General features: G+C 44.9%; 1 protein-coding gene across 4 annotated transcripts in view; it reads right to left on the bottom strand.

Moving 5' to 3' along the window:
* Positions 1 to 20,081, bottom strand: part of COA1 (cytochrome c oxidase assembly factor 1) — a 452,120-nt gene that overhangs the window by 223,942 nt on the left and 208,097 nt on the right. For all 4 annotated transcript variants that reach the window (XM_085607408.1, XM_085607407.1, XM_085607406.1 and 1 more), the window contains one exon: positions 10,657 to 10,752. The gene's annotated coding sequence lies outside the window, so the exon portion shown is untranslated. The remainder of the gene's footprint in view (positions 1 to 10,656; positions 10,753 to 20,081) is intronic.

Here is a 20,081-nt window from a genome sequence, read left to right as displayed (position 1 = left end):
TTAGAAACTTAAATCACATGCTTATGTCATAGTGTAAGCCCTGTGGGGTTTCCATTGGGCGGAGGTTAGGGGCGATAACAACTGTCCTCTTACTCAGAGTTTAGCCTGCAGCTGTACTTCCCACTATTCTTTAATAATTATTTATTAATTTATAGGGAATTCTATTAAGTGTAAAAAATGTTGGCGCTAGGAATCAAGGACTACGGTCAAACGGAAAAGAACAGCACTAACATAAGAGCAGCAATAACAGGATACCAGCATTCACGGAGAAGATACATTTTACGTGACCCACATTAAGGAGAAGCCTAAGCGAAGCATGGGAACACAGCAGACCCTGATCTAAGAACCCTCTCTCCTCTTTTGCATGAAATCTATGCACGTAGATTTAGAAATCCACAGGTCCCTGTGTGAGACCGGTAACTATATAGTCAGACTGACATGATGTGCTGACAGTGGAACAGCAAGTACCCACCAAGAACATAAGGGCACGGGCAAGAAGAAGAGTCTGTATCTCTCAGGCAGAAAGAAGATAGTGTCAGGGGATCTTGATTCATGAGGGAAAACTCTAACCCATACCCTAAGGAACACATCAAACAGAAGCATGGTAGATCTTGTGTAGCCAAGGTGGCAAAGGACAGTCAAATGCACCAATAAGGAAATGTCCAGCATGCCCCTTCTACATGTCACCTCTGTAAAGCGTGAGACTGGACATTCCCAGAAAACTAATGTCACCGGAACATTTAATTTGAGGAATACAGATGGTTGAGGACAGTAGAGGCAATTCTAGGTTGTCCCTTTTGGATGGGAACCTACCCTCTAAGTGGTGTCCTAGAGTGCAAGATGTAGGAGAAGACGTCTACTGAGAAGGACATCATAGTAGCTTGCTATGTGAATGGGTAAAGGTCCCAATCTCATCATTTGTCTCACCGTTAGAATCCAAATATAGATAGATACCGGTTCTCTTGGTACCCCTGGATTCACATACCTTGAACACACACCTTGTGAAGCATGCCTGGGTGGTTATTGACCGGCACAAGCAGTTGGTGCACATCCTAATCTGGTGTGCAGTGGGTATGCAGGCCTATAAACATCAGAATGTATCAGTCCATTGCTCTAACTTGCCTATTGGGCACAGGAACTCTATAAATATACCATACACAGCTACGATAGCAACTAGTACTCAAGTGGCTGGGTGCCTTATTTAGATGTTATGCTATAGAGGACAAGGGAACCCAGTTCAATTGGTCAGGGACCTTGGGTAGTTACAAGTTTTAAACATAGCGGTCCCTAAACAAGGACTGTTAGAACTGGCACATTGGCATGAGTCTCCCTTCCATTTTTCGTTGTTGCCTCATCTGTTTTTGCTGGTGTTAATTGCTCAGGGCACCGTGCCACTGCTGTCTAGTGCCACAGTGCAAGTGCTCCCTATTGTAAATTGATGTATGATTTGTGATTCCATGATTGGTTGGTTTGGTTTACTTGTCAGACCCTAGTACAGTGCACCAGGAGTGCCCAGGGCTTGTAATCCAAATACTGCTGGTGGGCTTGCAGCACTGGTTGTGCCACCCACAGAAGCAGCCTGTAAACATGTGTCTAAGGTCTGCCATTGCAGAGCCTGCGTGCAGTCTGGTACTGTCATGCTGACTGGGCAAGTGCACCCACTTGCCAGTCCCTAAACCTTCCCTTTTCTTCATATCAGACACCCCTATGGTAGGCCCAAGGGCAGGGTGCATTGTAAGGATAAGGTAGAACATGCCCTGGTGTGTGTGGCATGTTCTAATAGTGAATGACAGCCATTTTCGTTTTTCACTATTGCAAGGCTAACTGTTCTCCATAGTTTGGTTATTACATCTTATAATCCTAACTGACTCAGAGAACATGGTAGAAATTCGAATTTAGTATGCCTGAACTCAGGATGATAAAATACATCTTTTAGTGAAGTTGGTTTTAACATTCTGTGTTTGAAAATGCCACTTTTAGAAAAGGCATTTTCTTGTCTAACCATTCAAACCTGCCTCTGCTAGGCTGTGTATTCCTTTGTCTGGAGTTTGAGTGATAGGGCTGGGGAATTCCAGGAGACAGGGTGAGGTGCCCCAGTGGTGAATAGAGAGATCTGCATCCAGATGGGTGGGAGGAGTTGCACCTGGGACCTGAATAGGGCTGTGCTTGCCTTCCACAATGCTAGCTCCACCTCCTGTGGAGCGGCTGATGTCTCTGCCCTGCACAGAGAATGAAGAGGAGGAATCCTGTCAACAAAGTGCTCCAGGGATGTACTTGCCTTCCACAATGCTGGCTCCACCTCCTGTGGGGCGTCTAATGTTTCTGCCCTGCACTGTGAAAGGAAAGGAGAAGTCTGGTAAACAAAGTGCTCAGGAACTGGTTTGGACTGGGTAAAGGCCCCTCTGCCTTCAGTGGACAAAGGATTTCTGGGTATAAATATTGGGACCCTGATCCCAAGAATTTAGATCACTTTGGGAAAACAAGAAGAACCTCTGCTGAGGGAGGAACCAGAAGAAGCTGAGGAGGAAACTATCCCTGAACCTGGGGGATTGGCCTGCAGTGGTTGCCTTACTGCCAAAGAGAGGAGAAAGGAACTTTGTGTGTACTTTTGCTCAACTTGTGAAGGATCTCTAAGGGCTTGGAATAGAGCTTGCCTCCTGCTGAAGTCTCAAGAACAACAGACTTCACCCCCAGCTCCCCAGAGTTCTTTGGAAGTGCCTGCTGCTGTTGTTGGGCCTTCTGAGGCACTGCGTGTGGCAAGGAGCTGGAAGCGCGACTCAAGAAGGAGAAGCGTGCTGCCGTCGGAGCTGTTGTCGTCGCATCTCGTTAAGTGTGTCGCCGCTGCAGCATCGCATCGAGCGGAATCGTCTCGCATCATCCAGGAAGTGTCTCGCAACGCCGAAGAAGCGTGTCACCATCGCAGCCATCGTAGCTGACGCATCGCACCGCACCGCATCAAGAGAAGAGTCTCACATCGAGGAAGAAGCGTGTCGCCATCGCAGCCATCGTAGTTGTCGCATTGCACCGCATCAAGAAAAGCACCTCGCATCCACGGAGAAGCGTGCTGCCGTCGGAGCTGTTGTCGTCGCATCTCGTAAAGGGGTGTCGCCGCTGCAACATCGCATCGAGCGGAAGCGGCTCGCAAACGTCGGAGAAGAGTGTCGCTGCCAAGGCCGCTGTCGTCGCATCGTGTAAAGGGTGTCACCGCTGCAGCTGAAGCATCGAGTCGAGTCTTCTCGCAACATCGGAGAAGCGTGCCGCATCTGGAAGATCTTCACGTCTTTATTTCTTTGCACCAAAAACTTCATCACATCAACATCGTTGCAACACTTTCGTTGCCCTGCGTGTCGCATCTAAAAGGTACATTGACTTAAAGTGTCGCATCTAAGAATTTAAGAGAACTAAGCAAAATTCTACCATCTAAAGTAACAGTATTGTGTATTTTTGTTGTTTAATGGTCATGTGGTAAATCTATATGAAGAATACTTATTTTTTATATAAAACCTATGTGGTTTCCATTTGTAGTGTTGTCACTTGGTTACTGTATGTGTTCACAAATGCTTTACACACTGCCTCTGAGATAAGCCTGTCTGCTCGTGCCAAGCTACCAAGGGGGTGAGCAGGAGTTATTTTAGGATTGTACTCCCTTACCCTGACTAAAGGACGAGGTCCCTATTTTTTTTTAAAATAACTTTTTATTGGTTTTTCCTTACCATATATAACAATCTGTGACATTGCATACAGTGAGGATCATTCCACAACTACCTGCAGTTTCATTCCACATCAAATACAGCATTACAATAATTAGCAAATACATTATCTCGGTTCTCCGAGTCAGTGCTCCATCCAGGACTTCATCATTGCCCACCCGTTTCCCAGATAATCCCTCAACCCGCCTATTCACTGAGTTCTGAATCTGAGTCCTCCCTAGGGGGTTCGCATATATCCCCTCGATAACTGTTCCATTTCCCCCATATCTGTGTCCATTTCTTGGGGCACCCTCTGTGAATATACACTGCCTTTTCCGCAATCATGATGGAATCCATGTCTCCACACCACTGGGGGAGGGTAGGGGTCTGTCTGGATCCCCACCTCTGCGCTATATTTCGTTTTGCCACCATCATGCCTATTGTTACCCACGTTTGCATTGAGCAGTTAAGGTCCGTGGGTTCCCATATGTTAAGGAGGCACCTCCTGGGCTCCAGGAGCGTCGTGGTTTTTGTTACCTGAGAAAGTGTGCGCATTACCGCCCTCCAGTATTGGATCACTATGGGACTCGTCCATAAGGTGTGAAAGAGAGTCCCCTCCTGTCCACACTGTCGAAGACATAATGGTGAGTCTGTCTGCTTGAGTTTGTATAGGAGAGTTCGGGTATAGTAAGTGCGATGCAGTATTTTCAACTGTATTAGTTTGAGTTTGGATGGTATCGCTACCTCCCTGGGGGAAGATATGCCCTCCTGCCATTCCGCCTCGTCAAAGTCTCCTAGTTCTCCCTCCCACTTCGCTTTAAGGGCCACCAGACGACGAGGTCCCTATTTGTCACAAGTGCATACCTGTGCCAACTAGAGACCCCCAAGTCTAACAAGGACAATAATCAAGGAGAAAGATGAATATAGACTCAGAGTCAGTGCTGTATTTAAAGCTGTCCAGCCGGACAGGAATGCTTTTAATTTATAAAATTAACACAAAAACAGTGGGATGCCTACAGTGAAGACGCTTTGACACCAGCGCTTCTTCTGCACGAGGTCCATCGAGACCTTGATTCAAGCATACCACTTGGTTAAACCGCGGACGCGGTTCACATCTTTTCAAGCGCATAACTACAGGATTACGGGTACACAAAGTAACTCCATATCGGACCAATCGCTTACCTCACTGTCCGCAGGCCCTCCAAGCCCTCTCGTTGTGATACCGCGAACGCGGTTCACATGTCTACCAGATTCATCTGTACTGATGTACGGCAATTTTATTCAGGCATGTAACACTATGTCCTGATAATGATCCCAAAAATGTTTAAAAGGGATCGAAACGTCGTCAACTCAATGTATACTGTAAACGCATTTCTAATTAATATTATTTATGTGTAACGGTGTCCCATCACATTCTTTTTTTTGTCCTCATTGTGCAATATGTTGGAGGTGGAGGTGTTAGGGGCCCCTTTACCAATCTGTTCCGAAAAAGGGACCTCTCCTCGGTAAGCGCCAGTGTGAGCTTGGAGATTCTCGCCCCTTCCTTTCTTAAGGGTCCCTTTCTATCCGCTTCCAGCGTAAACAGTTTGCGGGGGGAGCTAGTCATTCTGACTACTCGCCCCTTCCTTTCTTAAGGGCCCCTTTCGGTCTGCTTCCAGCGTAAATTGTTTTCGGGGGGGGGAGCTAGTCACGGGGGGGGGAGCTAGTCATTCTGACTACTCATTCAAGACCCTGATTGAAGATATTATTGCATTGTCTAATCATTGGGCATTTATGACACAAACCCTTTTTTTAGTTTGGTTGGTTATGTTGTTCCCAAATGCTCCAGAATTTATATCTTTTGCCCATGATCCCACTTCTATCCAATTTCTTTACCCTTCGAATAGAAGTCATTCATTCTTCATGTGTTGGAGGTATGTTTTTAACCTATTTAATGCATATTTCCTTTCTGGATAACAATATTAACAGGAAAATGAGGTTTTCCTCATCTTTGTTCAGTTTCGGGTAATTCAAGTTGTGATGACCTATCCCAAAAATAACAAGATCCATGCTTACCTCCACTGGTTGACCCAACAGCCTGGATAAGGTCTTACCCGCCTCTTTTCCAAAATTCCTCTAGCTGGGGGCACTGCCGAAACATATGTAGGTCATCTGCTCCTTCTTCTCCACATTTTAGGCAGCTTCTCACCTTCTGTTTATTGAGCTTAGATAGCCTTTTTGGTGACCTATACGCTCTGTGTGCAGTAAACAGGTGATTTTTTTCTCAGAGGAGCAGATTTTACTATTCGCCAACATGTAGCCATTGATACTTGCCATGTATGTTGAACATCCAGCTCCCGCAGTTCTTTCCCCCAGATCTTGCTCGGGTTTTTATATTTTTCTTCCCCTGCCTGTATGAGGGCCAGCGTGAGATTTCTTTTTTAATGGTGCTCTCTTCCTGAAACATTTTCTCAAATTCACTAGTCCCCTATTCTTCTTTTTTAAGGATTTTAACCCAGCTAGTTGGTTGGTAATACTTAAATCTTGCCAGAGTGCCTTTGGTCGTTTCTGTGAGGACTTCCCATTCGATAATCGTGTTGTTTTCTATTAGTTTGCCACATTTGGTTATGCCACCTTCCAACAGGGAGGTTGCTAATTTGTCTCTAAGACACTCTGGGGTTCCAGGGGAGTCCCAGATTGGAGCGAGTTCACAATAGTATGGAATTTTCAGAGTACTTCTTATTTGGTACCATAGTTTTGTGGCTGACCAGAGAGTCTTCAACTTTATTTTTCTGAAGTATTTTGGTTGTACAAATTTGTAGAGGTAGTGATTTCCTTCTGTATTAACTAGTGCCTGCAAATATGCGGGGTACACATCATATTTATCCAGCAGTTTTAGTGTGTATTTGAATTGGAAGGCTCTGCAATATTCCGAGATATCTGGACTTATGATCCCCCTCTCTTCCTTTTTTCTTCTCAGCTTCTTCAAGGCGTTTCTTGTTCCTTTTGTGACCCACATGAAAATGCTTAGTTCTCCTTGCAACTTTTTTATTCACTCTGTTTTGAATTCCAGTGGGATGGTACTGAACAGATATGTAAATTTTGGCAGTGTAGTCATTTTAATTATGTTTGATCTTCCCATGAAGGTCATGGGAAGACTTCCCCAGACTTTGAGAAGCTTCCTTACTTCTTTGAGGATTCTGTTAAAATTCACACTTGATATTTTCTCTATATCTTTTATGAGGTCTACCCCAAGATACCTTATTTTCTCTTTCACCATCGGGTTCTTGGATTCGTTGTTCCACTCTAAGATTTCTGATTTCATTTGATTTATCATGTAGCCTGAGACTTTCCCGTATTGTTCTAAGATATCTTCTATAATTGGGAGTCAGGCCGCTAGATCACTAGTGAATACTATCAGATCGTCTGCGTATAATCCTACCTTTTTCTCCCAGCCTTGGTATTCAAATGGTATAATCTCCTGTTTATTTCTCAGCATACATGCTAATGGCTCAATGTATAGATTAAAAAGCAGCGGGGACAGAGGGCAGCCTTGTCTTGTACCTCTCTTAATTGTTATCTTGTCTGTTAGATTGTTATTGACCAAGACCTTTGCCAAGGGTTTTTTGTAGATTTGTTTTATTGCGTCTTGAAAAATATCCCCAAGATTTAATTTTGCTAGAGTAATATTTAAAAAGGGCCAACTAACTCTGTCAAATGCCTTAGCTGCATCAAAGGTTATAATTGATAAAGGGCCAGATTGATAAGTTGCAACATCTATTGCGCTTATTAGTTTGTGTGTTAGTTCCTGTATTTGTCTTCCTCTAACAAAACCTTTTTGGTTTGGGTGTACTAGGAATCCGGCCACTTTTCCCAATCTCTTAGCTAGTATTTGTGTGTATATTTTATAGTCAGCAATAAGAGTGAGATGTGCCTATAAGACTCCCACTTGACTTGGGGCCGTATGTAGGAAGCCCAATACCGGTCGGTAACAGACGATTTTCGGTAATTATCCCGTTACCGACCGGTATTCAGGCTTTTGGTATGTAGGGGGCACATTTCAGGATTCGGTAATTTACCGAATCGGTAATTTTACCGATTCGGTAAATACCGAATCCTGAAATGAGATGTAGGGGGAGTGTGTGGTTGTTGTGGGGATTCGTTATTTACCACCAACTAAAAGTTGGTGGTAAATGACGAATTGCTGTGAAAAAGCATTTTTTTGCACTTTGAAGTGTGCAATGTGGCAGACATACATGCCCTTAGGGCATGTATGTGTGCCACATGTGCACACATGCAGGAATCAGGGGTGCAACAGGGTGTCACTGTGACACCCTGCCACCCTTGATTGTGCTCCCCCCATTACCGAATCGGTATTTACCGATTCGGTAATGGTAACTGGCTTCCCATTGATTCCTATGGGCCAGTTACCATTACCGAATCGGTAAATACCGATTCTAAATTACCGACCCATTCCGAATCGGTAAATATTACAGATGGATTACCTGCATAGCATTTACCACTTCATAAATACCGAATCAGTAAAATTCGGTATTTATGAAGTGGTAAATGTTAGGCTACCTACATAAGGCCCTTGGTCTTTACCTGGTTTTAATACAATACTAATGATTGCCTCGTTCCAAGAGTCATGGAGGTCCCTTTTAGTTAAAAAGATATCGTTCAGGAGCTCTGTCAGGGGGGTGACCAGCACCTCTTGTAAATTTACATATAGCTCGTTTGGGAGTGTGTTGGGGCCAGCTTCTTTCCCTTTTTCTTAGGTCTTTGATTACTTCTGTGACCTCCTCTCTTGTGATTTCTTGGTTGAGCTCCACCCTGTGATCCTGGGACAATGAAGGGAGTGTTATCTTGTCCAGTAAGTGGTTTACTTGTTCTGCTGTTGCTGAGGTCTCTTCCAAGTATAGGTTAACAAAGAAGTTTATAAACGCTTCTCTAATGTCAGTGTCCTCTGTTGAATGTTGAATGGTCTCCACTTTGTATTTTTACTACCCTGTTGCGTGTTAACTCTGTTTTTGTTTTCCAAGCCAGTAGCTTGCCACATCCTTCCCCATATTCATAATGCGAGAGTTTGCTTGCCTCCCATCTATTCCTTATGATTCCTTCCAGTATATCTGAAAGATCCTCTTTCTTTGCTTTTTTTACTCTTCTAGTCTGGATATTTCCTGTGAGGTTTTCCCTTTGGCTAATTCTTCTTCTAAAGTTTTTATCTCTTTTTCCAGTTGCTTGATACAAGTCCTTGTGTTCTTATTTTTGTATGATGCAAGATTAATTATTTCCCTGTAATAACAGCTTTGTATGCATTCCATGAAATATGTTTCGAGGTCCCTTCTTTGTTTAACTGAAAGAATAGGTCTGTCTCTTTTGCTAAAGCCTCTATATGGAGGGGATCTGCAAAAATAAATCGATCTACTGTTCACCTCGAACTGGTGGGTATCACTTTTGGAAAAATACACAGTAAGACTGCTACATGGCCAGATAGATGGGCAGGTATACGTTCTACCTTTTTGATAATACTGATTAAGCTTCTATCTATTAGGAATAGATCTATTCTAGATGAGTGCCCAAGCTTTTTATTTTGAAATATGAATATATGGGTCTTATCACCTTTCTCTTTCCAGATGTCTGTAATCCCTAGGTCTTTAATACATAAACCGACCCACTCTCTCATTTTAGGTAGATTAGCACTGTTCCTGACCGGGAGTCTATCCTCTTTAGGGTATAGTATTAAATTAAAATTACCTCCCATTATTATGGGTGACTGAGCGGTCAGACGTTGGGAGTATACCTTTTGAAGTGGTGCCGGGTCGTCCATATTGGGTCCATAATAACCCACAATTAAGTATGAGTTATTGTATATCCCAGTTTTAACTATTGTCCATCTCCCTTTTTTATCTACTTCTGCTGATTCAATTTTTGATTTAAGAGATTTTTTTAACAGGGTCGCAACTCCCTTCGTGCAGCATTCTTGATTTGTACATACCTATGTCCCCACCCATTTCTGGTGTTTGACTATTTTCTGCCCACTCTTTATTTTAAAGGCCCATCACATTCTTACTTGTGCTATTGAATATGTAACATACAAGCAAGTCTCTCGGCCTGAGCCTTTCCGTGTTCTCTTGTTTTGTGTTTATGCTCTTTATACACGTTAAGTATGATGTAGGCTTGTGTCTCACTTTATTGTTTTCATGTTAATTTGATAAATTAAAAGCATTCCTGTCCGGCTGGACAGCTTTAAATATAGTACTGACTCTATATTCATCTTTCTCTTTGATGATTGTCCTTCTTTAGGGACTGCTGTGTTTAAAACTTATTTAGAGGTTATTCACAATACCTTGGCACCTATTGATGCAACAGGGCATAATCAGCTCCAAGTGTAAACACTGCCTTAGCAGCCTGAAATTATTCTAACTCTCTTTCACTCGTGGAACACATAAAGCTTACAATCACACGTACCATCCTTACACTAGAGACTCACTCACTATTATGAGGCAAGAGGTATCTTGTTAGTGATTGCTTTTCCTCACTAGAGTGTCAGACCTCATTTCCCTGCTCCTCAAGATGGCCACCTAAGCCTGGCCTCAACAAAGGACACCAGGCAGCCTCTGCACATCCTATGCCAGACCTCCGTCCACCCAGCCTCAGGACAGGAACCCTAGCAGCCTACTCACTTGTCACGCCTGGACAGGACTGCTGTTGCTAAAGCACTTCTCGACTCGGCCAATGAAAAACCCCTTAACTCCTTAGCCCATGCCCCACCAGTGTCAATTCGTAGCTCTAACATATGTATTAAGCGAATTCAAGATTCTCCAGCCCTTGCCAGACACAAAAGCTTTCATAAGAGTTTGACCATCTTGCAAGATTCGGCGACCATATTGGACTTGGCTTACGGTAAAAAAAAAAAGTCAGGCCAGGTGCTACATTTATTTAGCTTTAACTTGCAAACAAGGGCAGACATGAAATCAGAGCTTACCAGTAAATGCGTGCGAGACAGAGAGAGACAGTTACTCGCGGATTCAACAACACCCAAAATATTTCTGCTGAAACCGATCTTCTTGCTCTTCCTGACCTGAAAAGGAAGCAAGAAAATGATACTGTTTTAACAAATAAGTAATCACAGTACTAATCAGAATTAATGTACGTTAATTAATACTGAGTTTATTGTTTACCTTTTTATGTCATTTGCATACAGTGGGACAAGAAATGTTTGCTCAGCTTTTACCCTTTCATAAGTGTGTACACCATTAGAATACTAGAGAAGCAGAAAAATGTAATCTGGCACTTGTTCAACCAAATGGAATTTGGTCTTGGTCTTATTGTCATCAGACACTGAACTAGAACAAGACATCACACTACTGGCACCCAGTGAACCCAGTATCTCCACGAACCAGTAATTGCCCTGCTAAACAGTAGAGGGTGACATTTTTCAGAGAAGTGCAAAATACATGGCACCTGCTTTTTCGCTGGCACTTCATTTCACCTGGCCAGTCCCTCCCCAAACTGGAAAAGCAGCCCGAGAGGGTCAATTGAAAGAAAACCACTCCAAACAGGTTCAGAGGTTTGAGACACTGAATCCACAACCTCTCTTTGGAAAATATGTGTAAATGTGGGACCCACGCCACTTCATTTTCTTCCAGTTCCAATTGCTTCACGACCAAGCAAGGAATCGTACCCAGGGTTGGTGTCTGCCTGACAGCTGCCTCCCAATGGTGAGGGCACAGCGCCTGAAAAGTGATCTTTCGACTGGAGGAGCTAAGGCCATGCCTAGTGCCTTGATGTCTGCCTGCTGTAGAAGGGAATGAGTGTGTCTTGCCTTGCAGGAGGAGAGACTATAAAATAAGAGAAGCCCATTATGTTCCCCCTTGTGTTGAGCACCCAGAGAAAGGAGACGCCAAGAGTTACCTGAATCTTGAGGGGGGTCCCCCGGTCTCTCTGTGCGTTTCCTACCTGAGATAAGTCCCAAAGACTGTAATAGCCAATGCAAGGACATGTGCACTGTCCACTTGGGCTGTGACTCTGAATGGCTGCCACTGCACTTTACCCCTGTTTGCCAGGTAGGTCTCAACTGCACCTTGTCAGCCTAAGAGACTGCACCTACACATCACGGGTATGAACCAGACTTGTCCAGGGGCCCGTACCTGAATGTCGTCACTGAGAAGAGGGGGTGCAGACCTGAACTGCCCCCCCCAGAGACTTAGACATCAGGGAGCGGCTATTTACAAGCATGGGCTGCCCCCATCCCATTGCCTTACCTGTGAAGACCGGCACACAGGCATTTCCAAGCTTCCCCCCTAGGACCAGAGCGCATGTTGAGATCTGCTCAAAGGAAGACGAGTGCATGGACTCGAGAAATTCCACCCAAAGTAAACTAAGGGCAAGTCGAGGGACTGAATTGCACTTCTAAATCCCAGGGGGTAACTGTGATAATCTGCAGCTGTGACTAATGTGTGTCTCTGCCACTAGATATTGGGGACTACAGCACCTGGATGTCACCTAGAAGAAGAGAGGATTGGGAGGGTTTAGTGGCACCTGAAGAATGCAACCAGGCGTTCAACCATAGAATCCTGAAAATATTTGGATTGTGCAGTAATTAGTTCTCTTGTGTAATTAAATAATGTGTATGTACTAAAGCACAAAACAAGAACTGAGCTGGACAAAGAAGTTATTGTCTGTTAGATGATTAAGTCCTGAGCTCTTGCTCCTCACACTTCCTCGCTGAGAAGGATTGGACTGCTCACCCGCGTTACCATGAGAGTCCAGTGCAGAAAGGGCTGTACTTTAGCCCAGTTTACAGAGCCATGGTAGGATGGACCAAGGACATCAGTGGTGAACAATCTCAACTGGCATGGTTGGGCACAGTGAGGGCCGGCGCTAGGCATAGGCAGTGTGGGCAGCTGCCCAGGGCCCAGACCCTGCTCACACTCATAGGAGTCTTGCAGCACTTTGCCGAGTTTTCAAGGACCTCAGTGCTATGAGGCCCAAGGGATAGGTGTAGCCCCTCCCCTAGGCTTCCCAACCATGGTTAAGCGCGACGAGGTCCAAAAGCGGGGGGCCCCCTCCCCTGTGCCTCCCAGCCGTTAAGAGAAAGGGCTATAGCCCATTGCCAGGTGCTTTGACTGGGCTGCTGGCTAATATTCCAGTTCCATTGAGCAACATTTAGTGGCCTCCCTCAAGACATTTCAGCTAAACAAGTTTAGATTTTTTTGTTTTTAATCACCTTCCCTTCTTGGCCTTTCTATCTGGACCTAATCGCTGTATCTGCATATTAACAGTGATTCTTAGTGGGGTACTTAAAGTGCCCTAGTTCAGTGCTCCTTGCCCCCTCATGAATGAAATGCAGGGATATGCTACAGAGATCACACTCAAAACAAAGAATGACGTCACATCACAATGGGCATGCTCACCATAGATAAAGGGAAAGAGAGTATAGCAAAGCATAATCAGGTGAGTTGATAATAAAATGGGTAACACAAATGGTAGAAGGTGCGAGGATGGGGGAAGAGTTGTCAGGTGATAGTAAAGTAGAGAGAGGAATGCAGAATCAGCATGGAAAAGTAAGTGGCTGGAGGATAGGGAGGGTGGAAAGAGAAAGAGGTGGATGAAACAGGCATAATCAGTGACAGAAGAGCCTGGGAGAGAGCAGTAGCGTAGCAAGGATGTCATGGGCCCTGGGGAAAGGAATACCTGTATACGGGCAGGAATAGCTAGAGAAGCTAAGAGGCTGGATGGAAAATTGAGAGGTAAAGTTTTGAGCATGGAGAGGAAAGATGGATGTAAAAGTGGCAGAACAATAGAGAGAAAGCAAGAGGCTGGGTGAGAGATTTACGCACCATATCCAGCCATTCTATTTCCTTTTTTTAAATGACCGGATTTAGAGAAGGTGTTAATGGAATTAAATACTAAAAAACGTTCTATGTGACTAATAGTCCCCTAATCCTCAACAAACATTTTACTATGTCTCTCTGTGCCCAAAGTGTCCTGTGAAGTGATAAGGAATATAAGCCACCCTTCAAGACTTAAGTCATGTGAGGCCCAGGGAAAGGGGCCAGGCTTGGATAGGCAAGGAGCGGGAAATCCAAATTTGATTGGTGGGCCTATGGCTGGGTAAACTGCCCCATGGCCTGGACTGGCTTGGTCATTGGTGCACAACTCGAAAGGCTGCTGCAGACTTAAGGCTTGGTATGTACAAAGTTAGTTTGACTGTGTTTACAAAGTCATCCAGCTCACTGTCATGTGCAGAACGACAATGGGCTCGTCTGAACAGGCACAGAATGAGTGCACCTTCTCCCACAACAGAAAATCCTAAAACAAAGGGAGTGACAGCAAAGCCTGGGAAAATTGTTGCTTTTCAGCAACACAGTTAGAACTGGCCTCATGGAGGTGAGGTAAAGAAGAGTGAGAGCACAAGGAGGGGGGGGGGGGGGGAGATGAGGAGTGGTAGGCATTACAGAGAGTACATCAAAGCACATGGCGTGAACTGCTAATCATTGAGCCTATATGAGTAGGTGTCCAGAAGGTTCAAGGAGACAGATGTTGCATTGGAAGTTGGAGGGCCAAAAGTGTTTGGATAGGAAGCTTGGTGCATGACAAGAGTGACTTGCGGATGATCGAAGGGGTATTGCAAGAGTCTTGTATTCGTTTACCTCTTTAAGCAAAATCCAGGGGCAATTTGGTTATTATATCTTAGGCTAAAAGGATTTGAGCAGCTTGGTTCTTTAACCATTGCATTTTGGCAAGTGTCTTCCCTCTTTAAAATTGGAAATCTCAGGGATTTTGGTAGCTTTATTTCGCAAGTCAGACACCACCATCCTCAACCTATAGACATTCCACCTAGCTGTATTTCCGGTTGTTTTGTTGCTTTAATTTACTACTTGCCTGCTTAGTGACTGGCACAGTATAACTTTGTGTTTTGTTTTTTTGCTAATGGCCAATTGTCGTCTCTTATCAGCCATTTCATCTTTATATCTTAAAGTTAGCTCCGCTCTTTGCATCTCTTAAACATGGAGCTTGAGAGTAAATGATGTATCTAGGTGTTCAGTGTGTTGCTGTGGTCCTGCATTTGGTGCTTTTGTCTGCCAATATATCAACGCACACTTGTGTAAGACCAAGACTTCTGTGCCATTTGCAGCTCACTCACATCACCTAGCACTTATCTCATTGTGTTGATCCCCCACGTCTGCTGAAAACCAAAAATGCCTTATCCATCAATCTCACTGGCATAAAGGAAAGTTTGGGGTATCACTTTAAGATCTGCTGTATAGCTCTGAAACAATAGGTCTTGGAATATTAACCATGCACTAATCTGGAAACAAACAGTGCACACTGCAGCAATGATATCAGTTTTGGAGGGACATATGCTTAGCTTTTCCTCCTAGTTAGATCATTTTAATGTATTTCACTTAATAGAGCTTTACATTATTTGTAATTGTTTTATTAGGATTATTATTTATATTTTTAGCCTTTTATTGTTATCCACACAAGGTAAGTAGCTTCTTGCAAAGTTGCTTCAGTGATTCCAGAGAATTAATCGTCAATTGATGTTACTTCCTGTGATGTCAATTCCTCTAATGTCACTTGCTGTGAGTTTACATCTTATGTGAATTATCGGGGCCCCTTATGTTCCTATTCCTTGGACCGGCCCTCGGCACAGTAGCCCCTGTCAGTCTTGTAGCCTCCCCAAGCGAGGCCTCCTCTTCCCAATGCCATCAGGATGGCAGTCATTCAGTGCAAGATTATAAACGGTCTTCAGTCTATTTTCTTTCCTAATAGACATAAAGAAAACTGTTTTAATGTCGCGTTCAGGACTCAGCTTGGAGGCCAGACCTTTCAGCATTGCCAGAGCTTGTGCCCTTCTCGACCTCAGGCAGGGAACCATGTGAGCAGGGTTAGAAAAAGAAGTCAGTCACAAAAGCTTTCATGGAATAAGCCTGTTTTCCGGGTGGACTCAAGTCCCTCTGCCTTTAAATAATAGCGTGCACTCTCTAACGACTGGCCAGCACAGGGAGTGAAAACAACATTTGAAAGGTCTTTGTATCTCAGCAGAGCCTGCTTGGTGGAGGGCTGTCAGTCACCGGCCTACTTTTGTTTCACATACGAAGACTTCCTCTTTTGTGGTTCCCATGAGCCGGCGGATATCGGGAAGCCACAGCGCGCTTCTGAGAAAAACATTAGGTAATCACGAAAGCGCAAAACCAAAAACCAGTAAACAACAATTATAGGAACCTACTTTCAGGGGGCTGCATGGAAGGATACATGGCCGGATCGCAGAGCATTTTAGAATGTGTATGTCCTTAGTAGGAAGTCAGGGTAGTAGTTGCTCCTAGTACCTTTTACCACCATATTATGAAAACACGATTCTGGAGGTTGTAATGTGTGACAAGAACGTTTGTACAAATTTGCTGTGTGATATTTTGTTGTGGTTGTGTTCAGTTATTTTTATGCTGGTGTGTTTTTGTGCTGCATTATTGAAATGTAATGTTGTTGTGTTGTATTGGAGTAGTCATTTTTTTAAAAATATCTTTATTGGTATATTTTCATTCTCAGACGATACATCAATTGTCAATTATCAATAGGCATCACTTACACTATGACAACTCTTGTTCTATGACACTGTGTAGAAAAAGCGGCGTATTTTCTTCCTATGATCTTGGTGTCCGGTATCTACAGTGTGTGGACGCCTGTCCAGTTGCTTATCGTCTCGGGCACCTACAGCCCGTACATTCTGTCATCTCCAATCTAACGCCAGGATTAACTTGTTCAGTATGCCTACTCCAGACAGTAATCCATAGTGCGACAGAAGCAAGAGATTAGCAATACAAATAAAAGGGGGTAAGCAACACTTATGTGGGGATGTTATTCACTGTGGAACTCAACTCTTGAAATATACCTTAGAGCTTGCCTAAAATATACAGATCCGTATATATGTACGAATGCCGCATTTATGCACTAAATATCTCTTTTCTCTTTTTTTTGTGTTAACATTGTAACCAATTTGGTTTATCAACCAATAATAAACCTGAGCAAACAAAAGATGTCTATGTGCTGGGAGAACACTTGTCTATTACCTAGTATGTCGTTGTTGGTGTTGCCATGTCTAGAATAATGTGTCGTTATTGAGTGCAGGCTGCTACTACTATCACCTATATGGGCATATGGTCGCGAGGGTGTTACTGCTTCCATTCAACATCTGTAAGGAATGGAATGCGGGGCCTTGTCTGATCCAACTACTGTGGCTGGGATAGTACACAGGTGCAGCACATCGTCTACCCTTTGGTGATGTCCCAGGTGTTAGGTCTCCACCTGTTCTGCAGGCGGTGGCTGCAGTAGGGCATCAGAGCGCACGAGCAGTCTGAGCATATCATCCCAGGTCTGCGCTATGGGGTGTTTCCTCAGCCCTGCCGTTTCTTCCCTGTGTAGGGTGGTGCTCTCTGCTTGTGCCCACACCTCTAGGGACTTTTTCCAGTGTGATACCACCGGTGGATCCTTGTGTTTCCATCTTTTGGTTACGAGTCGTTTCGCCGTTATGAGACCTAAGTCTCGAAATCGGAAGCTCGCTCTATTTACCTTATCTCTTTTATAGAACCCCAGGACACATACCTCCCAATTTGCAGGTACATCCATGTTAGTGCAGGTAGTTAGCGTTTCCGTTATCGCACACCTGTAAGCGTGAAGCCTAGGGCATTCCCACAGCATATGCAACAGATAAGCACCTATGAGGCTGCATCGGTGACATTCAGAGGTGTTGATATTAAAATATTTGTTAATCTTATCCGGTGAAAGATATGCCCTGTGTAATATATATATTTGTATTAGTTTAAACCTTGAATTGCGCTGTACATGTGTGGCGCTGGCTAAAACTCATTCCCAATCTTTATCTGTCCAGGGACGGCCTCTGTCTTCAGTCCAATAAGCACGGAGTCTTTTTAGCGGCTGCAGAGTATGATTCAGGAGGGCCTGCACTAGCCAGTGTATTACATGCGACCCTTCCCCCATTATATGTAGGTATTGCAGTAATTGATGCGCCGGTGGTTCATTGGTTATGTCCCCCCACGCTAGAGTGAACGTCCGTGTAATGGTTGCATATGTGAGGAATTGGCCCCTTGGTAATCCAGGGTCTGCTGTTAGTGCCTCAAAAGACAACAGGATGCCATCTACGTACAGATCTCCAAGTGTCTCCACTCCCGCCTCAGTCCAAAGCATCAATGTTGTGTCGGTCATGAAATCTCTACCCCTAGGTATCCCTATAAGTGGTAGTGTCGGCGATAACGAACTCATAGTATACGCCTCACCCCAACTCTAGGAGCCCCATGGCACTCCCCGGTTCAGTTCCCCCCCTAGTTTTTCTTTAACTGGCACAGACCTGCTACACCACAGACCACACTCACACCAACCATGATGTACATGTAATATCGAACTCTACGATGGTCTACCCCGTTACGTATATGTTCCAATCATTTATGTGAAAAGTGATACATGTACGTTTATATAACTAAATGCCAATAAAAAGAATTTTCAAAAAAAAAGTGGTAGTGTCGGCGAATAGGGGAGTGTACCTTTCGTGAGGTGGAGGCCTCTCCTGTAGCATCTGTATGCCAGTTCCATATGTATCTGCGTTGGCCGGGGAAGTTTTGTTAGTGGGTGAAACAGTCCGCATATCTGAGTCTGTGTCCAGATTGTTGTCTCCGTCGCCGTGTCCGCTAAGTTTGTCCAGCTCAGCCACTTCGCGACCCACTGTAGTTGTGGGGCTATGTAATAGAGCTCCAGATTTGGCACTGCCAGCCCGCCGCTTTCCGTGGGTGCGTACAGTTTCTGTAATGCAATTCGGGGGCGCCCTGTGTTCCAGATCAAACCTTGGAGCAACCCCTCCAGATCTCTAAACAATCGTACTGGGACATACACCGGAAGGTTCGCGAAATAATACAAGAGACGGGGTAGAACTATCATTTTAGTTAGGGTGACGCGGCTCATCACATTCAGCGGCAGCGTTTTCCAGAATTGCATCGGCGCCCTTATAGAGGAAATGGCTCAAACCAGATTACCCTCCAGTATATCTCCCGGGGACCTGTATATATATATATTTCGAGGTATCTGAACGTGGTCGGATACCAGTTTAGCACAGTCTCGTTAAGTACTATATGTGCCTCGGTCGCGTTCTCACAGAAAGAATAGGCGCCAGACTTGGCCCAGTATACCCTAAGACCCGACACCGCTTCAAACCTGTGGATCAATGTTGAAATTGCCGGCGGCACAGCGTGCAAATCTCTTATATATAGTAACAAATCATCTGCATATAGCGACACTGCATGCAATCCGTCGCTTAAAGGGATGCCCCAATCCGCGCCACTCTCCCAGAGGAGAGCTTCTAAAGGCTCCATGAGAGAAGAGCAGCAGTGACAAGGGGCACCCCTGCCTGGTACCCCGTCTCACTCGTATTTCGTCCGACAGGAGCTTGCCCGTGCGGACTCTCACTGTTGGGCGGTGATACAGCAATTGCACCAATCGTAAGTAGTCGTCTCCTAGCTCATACTTGCGCAGCACTGCCGCTAAATATGGCCACTCAAGCGAGTCAAAGGCCTTTTCCAGGTCTAATATCAGGCAGCCAGATCTAGGCCAGGTCTCTGCTGCGTATCTCTGTAGTTTAAACAGCCTGCAGATATTTAAGGAAGTGCTTCTGTTAGGGACAAAGCCATTCTGATCCGCGTGTACCAGTGTCGGCACAAACTGAGCTATACGACTGGCAAGGGTGGAGGCGAGGATTTTGTAGTACGTGTTTAACAGAGCTAGTGGACGATAAGATCCCAAATTCTCAGGGTTTCTGCCAGGTTTCAATAGTGAGACTAACATGGCCTCATTCTGTGTGGGTGTGAGAGTTGCACGTTCCAGAGCCGCCTCATATACTCGCAGCAATTCTGGTATCAGAGCATCCGAGTATGCATTATAAAATTCAGCCGTCAGTCCGTCAGGGCCCGGCATCTTGCCATTTGAAAGCGAGTAAATGCTATCTCTGATTTCCTCCGATAGCAGAGGGGCACCCAGTTCCTCCCATTGATGGTCTGTTAACTGCGGCAGCGTTGTGGCAGATACAAAGTCTTGTATGTCGGTGTCTGTGGCTACCGAGTAAGATCTGTATATCTTGGTGTAGTGTTCCACAGAAGCATGGTGTATGTCGCTCTGGGTGTGTACCACAGCTCCCTGCTCCGTTTGTATTGTCGTCACGGGTGCGGCAGCCACGTCTTGTCATATCAGCCACCTGCCAGGTTTGTCTCCCATATGGTGCGTGCGCGCAGAGTGTGCTGCATAGTTTAAATTGCGGAGCCGTTCGAGCAAGCCCGAGTGCTCCTCTTTAAGGTTCGCTAGGGGTACAGCATTGCCGTCCAACGCTATGCCCTCCTCTCGGAG

This window comes from Triturus cristatus, chromosome 5_2 (assembly GCF_964204655.1).
Source record: "Triturus cristatus chromosome 5_2, aTriCri1.1, whole genome shotgun sequence".
NCBI classification, from domain to species: Eukaryota; Metazoa; Chordata; class Amphibia; order Caudata; family Salamandridae; genus Triturus; species Triturus cristatus.
This window is presented reverse-complemented; position numbering and strand designations above follow the sequence as displayed.